Raw genomic sequence first — 6,812 nt, 5'->3', positions numbered from 1 at the left:
GCTCTCCCCCACTTGGGGTCCTGATCCGCACTAGCTGTTGTGCGCAATATATCACCGCCCCATTAGGGCTCAACCAATCCATGCCTATAATTACCTTGTTCCCCCGCAACGGAATGGGAACCAAATCCACCAAGTAGCGCTCCTCGAATAATCTCATAACACAATCTCTGAACACCGCTGATGCCCGCACCGATCGATCATCGACGATCTCTACCTCTAAAGGGAAATCCAACATGCCTGAAGACTTAGTAAACTTCTTGCTAAGCGCAAGAGAAACAAACGATCGGGTAGCACCCGAGTCAAACAACACCTGAACAGGGATACCGTTCACATGGAACAATCCTAAAGCATATACACAGAGCACATATCAATAACATAACAGCATGAAAATGAAATAGAGGGAAAGAATCATACCCGTCACCACATCGGGTGCGGCGCGTGCCTCCTCGGTAGTCAGCTGAAATTCCCAGCTCCTCACAACTGGAGCCTTTGCCTTGCCCTGCCGGCCATCAGTGATCCGCAGGGTCGCTGGAGCTGGCGTCGTCACTGGCGTGGGTGCTGTCAACTGAGGGCAATTGGCTTTCTTGTGGCCCCTCTGGTTGCAGTGGAAATACAAAAACTCAGACGTCTATATCATAGGTGCAGGGGCGGTACAATCCCTGCTGAAATACCCCGACTTGCTGCACTTATAGCAGCCCGACGATCCCAGTCAACATGCCCCCTCATGAGGCCTGTCGTATTTCCTGCAGTGGCTCAGTCCTGACTGGCCTTTCGGCGTACCATCTAATCCCTTGGGCTTCTTCCCTGAAGCCCCTCCTGACTGTCCCTCCTCTATCTTCCTCTTCCGGATGTGCTCCAGGTCTATTTCTCTCTCTCTCTCTCTCTCTCTCTCTCTCTCTCTCTCTCGCTCTGGCAATCATAGAGTCCAAGGTAGGGCAAGCTGAAAAACTGACATGCTCTCGAATATCAGCTCGGAGCATGTCATGGTAGCAGGTCCTCGTCATGCCCTCATCACTCTCATACTTGGGCACCAACAATGCCCTTTCCTGGAACTTGGCGGTGATCTCCGCCACAGTCTCCGTCGTCTGCCTCATATCCAATAACTCCCTGGCCAGCTGTTGAAGCTCGACAGCTGGCGCAAACTCTGTCCTGAACCTGGTCGCGAAGTCCGAACAGGTCATAGCCTCGACAACCGAGGCTCCCAACGAGTCACTCACGGACTCCCACCAATCCCTAGGTCGATCTCGTAAACACCCTGCTGCAAACCTCACCTTCGATCCCTCGGGGCAGAAGCTAATCATCTGTGCAGACTCAATGTCTGCAATCCATCGCCTGGAAGCTATGGGGTCCTTCGCCCCGTGAAAATCCGGCGCACCACTGCCCCTGAAGTCCTTAAAGGACAGTGTGCGAGATCTCGACTGGCCAGATACCATGCCGCTCCTGAATGGTCAGAGTCGATCCTCCATCAACTCAACTATCCCTTCCTTGATCGAACCGAAGATAATGAGGGTCGACTCAAGGATGCCCCTGGTGATCTCTAACGCGATAAAATCGCGTAGCCCCTCATCCACCGGCTCGGAACCTGATCCTGAACCCGATCCCTCTCCTGAACTGCCAACTGCTGGTCTAGGGCTCAATACCACCATTCTAAAACACAACATAATAAACGTCAGGAACACTGAGGAATCACTACTACCACAAGTTTCCTGGTCTCATCTCAGCGCTCCTTGATTCGAGTACAGATCCTCTGCTTCCAGTGGTACAGGCCCATACTGTTGGATAAGGTGTCTAAGTCCATAACTATTTCTGGTATGTACTTGACCTGACCCGGCATGGTCCATTTGGGTTGCATGGCACCATGCAATTGGATAGACTAAATGAGAGAAATAACACTTGGAGATTATTAATATACAATAAGTACTAATATATTAATAATATTATTTAATTAGTTTGATCAAGAATTAATTTAGAATTAATTAAGTGATCAAACGAGAACTAATTAAATATATGGGTTGATTATGTAAATCATCCATATCTTGTATAGTGGGCTAAGAGGCTCCATGGATTATCAAGTTGGGTTCCACCCATAGGATGCTCCATGGGAGTTACAAACCCATGGGTCATGGAAATGAAGAGTCATGACACATTAGGGTTTACATGGTGTAACCCTAGATGTGTCAACACTATATAAGAATCATATTCTCCACCAAAATCGGCTACACATGTGAAACAAGAGGGCTAGGCTGATTTCAAGTAGTGTGCATTCTCTCAAAAGTCTTTCCAAGAGAATTTGGTGTTGTGTAAAGCATTTGAGGCATCACACTTAGGGTGCTAGGCTCATAAGGTTTCAAGGAACATAAGCAACAACAAGGTAAGTTATTCTATCTATCATTCAAGTTAAAATTGTTCCCCATGTATGCTAGATAGGAATATAGCCTTGGAATTCAACTTTGCATGATAATTAGAAAAACATAGATCCAAGGTTATTAGAGTTGCATGTACACTTAGGAAGTGTTAGAATGCTCAAAACCCAACAGTGGTATCAGAGCCTAGGCTTGTTTGTTTGTTATTTGTGCTAAAAAGTTGAAGAAAGTCGAAAAACTTGCTGTCTGACTGTTGGACTCGTCGAGTCCATGGGAGGACTCGTCGAGTTCACTTGTATCTTCAACCTACTCGTCGAGTAGGTTAATGCACTCGGCGAGTAGGGTCGACAGAGTGCAGATTTTCGACTTTAGTTGCTGGAAATGGATTAGAAACATTACCCTAAATTGTTTTGGTAGTTGAAAACTTGTTTTAGATGGTGTAATGTCTTTGCTAATTCATTTACAACAACTAGTTATCAAAATTACAAAGTTTTAAGTGTAATTTTGATTTATGAATGTGTTCATATTCATGTTCTTGTTCTTATGATGTTTTAGATGATCATAGGAATTATTTGTAACCTATGTGGTAGATTAATTCTTGATCATACGGTGTTTTAATGGAGTCCATAACTTGTCCTCAAGTTATGGAAAACCAAGAGTCACACTTGAATTAAAATCATTAAAAGAACACAAGAGTTAGAAAAATGAAGAGTCTTCATTTTATTACTCTATTAAACTCATAAGTTACAAGAAATGAAAAGTTTTGAAAGTTACAAAACTTGCCCTCAAGTTTTGGAACAAGTAAAGTCTTATTAAAACTTTAGTTCCAACCCTTAGAATTTTAAAAGTTAAAATTCAACCCTTATACTTATATTATTATAATTTAATATATGTATAAGAACAAAGTCGTCTTACCGCTAGTATGCCTCATTCACGAAGCCGATCTATAAGGTGGGTATAAGGTTGTTGCCTATAAAATGGCAACTTAATGGGTGTCCACTCTCACCCACCGCTCGCTTGACTGGTGGAGGGTCGTTAGCCGAACGGGTAAGACAAGGACTTATAAATTCTCATTAAAAGTATGATGAATATTATAAAGTAACTAAATGTTTTATTAAATTCCCAATCTTAGTTACTTTAGGAAAAATGTGAATAAGGTGCTAATCCATGAAATTACACTTTACACTTTGTTTAAGTCGTTGGTGGAGAGTGTGTCGTTAACTGGCACACTAACTTGGACTTAACAAGGTAGGTAAAAGGTGACTTAAGGTTTATTATAGTATCGGTGGAGCGTGTGTGGTTTACCGGCATATCGATTGAGTGATAAACTTTAAGGGTACCAAGTGATTTGCATGGTTACTTCACACCTCGTTTTGTGATCCTCGGTATCCCAGTCACAAAACTTGGAGGGCACACTCGAGATTGAAACATGCCTTTGAAAAGTTCATTGAATCTCAAAGAATCTAGGAATTTCTAAGAACCAATCAAAAAACCTAATATCTAATATTTCGGTTTTCGTGGTGGAAATTGGTGAATCGTCATTCACCTACCTTTCAAATATGTTATAGCTTGGATTACGGCATACCTCTTCTAAGTTATAATATATTGCGATTGGATCCTAGCCTTAATATTACATTTGGGTGTATTATTAAGGACTCTCTTAATATCTAAACTAATCTTGTCCTCTTCCTTCAGATGTGTTCAAACAATGCTGCTTCTGGCTCTAATCCTAATGGCTCCTTTACCCTTATGAACTTGTGTGGGAAAGTCACTTTTGATGGATCCAACTTCAATGAGTGGATCAGAAACATCAGGATGATTACCCGCTACGAGGACAAAGAATAGGTCCTTGACAAGGAGCTTAAGGAGATTAATGAGACCACTGCAACTCCTCAAGAGATCGCTGACTTTCAGGCACAAGAAAGGGATGCTACGAAAAAGGCATGCATCATGATGGCCACGATGATAGCGGAACTCCAAAAGTCCTATGAGGATTTCTACCCTTATGAAATGCACCAAGATTTGATAGAAAGATACCATCAAAGTGCACGACAAGAGAGGTATGAAATCATCTGCTCCATGATAACAACCATGATGAAGGATGGGGATTCCGTCACCAGCCACATGCAGAAAATGCAAAGGTATGTGGATCGATTGCTGAAGCTTAATGTGAACTTCCCTGAGGAGCTTGCAATAGATATAATTTTGCGCTTCTTACCATCGTGCTATGATCAATTCCGCATGACATATCACATGAATAAGGAAGAGGTCACACTCAGCAAACTTCAGGGACTTCTCAAGACCGCTGAATCAGGTCTTAAGGGGAAGTCGATTGTTAACACTCCTACTCCAAACTCCACTCCGGTTTTGGCAATCGGGAAAAGTCGAGGGAAGAAGAGAAAGAGTTCTTCGAAGGGTACCAAGGTTAGGACCCTTGATGGCTCTTTTTCAAGTGGAATCAAGAAAGGTTTCGTCACTCCTTCTTCTGACCCAAAAGAGGCTGAATGCTTCTATTGCCATGAAAAATCACATTGGAAGCGGAACTGCCCAAAATACCAGCAAGATGTGAAGGATGGGAAAGTTAAACCCAACCATGCAGGTATTTACACTATCATTTCTAATAACTCACCCCATTCTAAATCTTGGGTCCTTGATACCGGTTGTGGTATTCACATTTGTTGTGACTTGCAGGTACTAAGAAGAAGTGAGAATGTGGAGCAAGGAAGAATAAACTTAATCATGGGGAATAGGAAAGTTACACCTATCACCAAGATTGGAGTTTATACTTTATCGCTAAGTAGTAGGTTTAATTTAGAATTGAATAAATGTTTTTATTCGCCAGAAATGGCAAGAAATATTATTTCCTTTCATGCATTGTATAAACAAGGTTTCACCTTTTCATTTGATAATGAAGTTGGTTCGATTAATGCTTTCTTTAATAATGTTCTTTATTTTTAAGCATTACCTTGTGATGGTGTGTATGAAGCTGTATCTGTTGTAGATAACTTAGGAAATAATGTTTTGTGTATTGATTCTCTTAATAATAATAACTTGGATAAAGCATCATTATGGCATTGTCGTCTTGGACATATAAGCAAGAAACGCATAGGCCAACTCCAAAAGGATGGAGTCTTGGAGTCGTTTGACCTAAAGTCAAATGATAGTTGCGAATCATGCTTACTTGGAAAAATGACGAAGTCACCCTTCACAGGCTCGTGTGAGAGGGGTGAAGGTTTGTTGGACCTTGTACACACGGATGTGTGTGGACCATTCAAACATGCCACAAGGGATGCTAATCGTTATTATTTGACTTTTACTGATGATTACAGTAGATATGGATATGTCTACTAAATCAAGCATAAGTCAGAGACTTTCGAAAGGTTTAAGGAATTTAAACAAGAAGTCGAGAATCAATTGGGCAGGAACATTAAGATGTTTCGATCCGATCGAGGAGGTGAGTATCTTAGTTCAGAGTTCCTCGACTATCTAAGGGAATGTGGGATTGTCTCACAATTGACACCTCCCAGGACACCGCAGTTGAATGGTGTGGCTGAGAGGCGTAATCGAACCTTGTTAGACATGGTTCGTTCCATGATGAGTCGAGCTTTGCTACCAATCTCATTCTGGGGGTATGCCTTAGAGACTGCCTCCCATATCCTTAATCTAGTCCCTACAAAGAAAGATGCCAAAACTCCTCACGAGATGTGGACTGGTAAAGTACCCAAACTAGACCACATCAAGATTTGGGGTTGCGAGGCTTTCGTGAGACGCGAGACTCATGATAAGCTCGAACCTCGAAGCGAGAGTTGTATTTTCATCGTCTACCCACAACAATCCTTTGGTTACCTCTTCTACAGACCTAGTGATAATGTGGTCTTTGTAGCAAGAAGAGGAGTCTTTTGAGAAAGAGAGTTTATAAGCCAAGGAGATAGTGGGAGGCAAATTGATCTTGAGGAAATTCAAGAGTCAAGTGGTGAAGGAATTTCAAACTCTAGCCCTCAACTTAAGGAGGAAACTCCTGTTGAGCCAATTGACGAATCTGTACCTCTGAGGCGTTCCACGAGAGTTAGGAGTGCACCTGAGCATTACTATGGATTCCATATTACTTCAGAAGGTGAGACCCTCATTAGTGATGGGACACTAGTAAGTCAAGATGACCCTAACAGCTACGAGGAAGCCATGGCAGGCCCCAAGTCTGCTAAATGGAAAGAGGCTATGGATAGCGAGATACAATCCATGTATGACAATCAAGTTTGGAACTTGGTTGAGAATGTACCAGGTCGTAAGACAGTAGGGTGCAAATGGATCTTCAAGAAGAAGACCGACATGGATGGTAATGTACACACTTATAAGGCTCGACTGGTCGCAAAGGGCTTCTCTCAAATTCCTGGAGTGGATTATGATGAGACCTTTTCTCTAGTAGCCAATATTAAGTTTATTAGGGTTATG

Source organism: Lactuca saligna, chromosome 5 (genome assembly GCF_052625555.1).
Source record: "Lactuca saligna cultivar CGN05327 chromosome 5, ASM5262555v1, whole genome shotgun sequence".
Classification (NCBI taxonomy): domain Eukaryota; kingdom Viridiplantae; phylum Streptophyta; class Magnoliopsida; order Asterales; family Asteraceae; genus Lactuca; species Lactuca saligna.
This window is presented reverse-complemented; position numbering follows the sequence as displayed.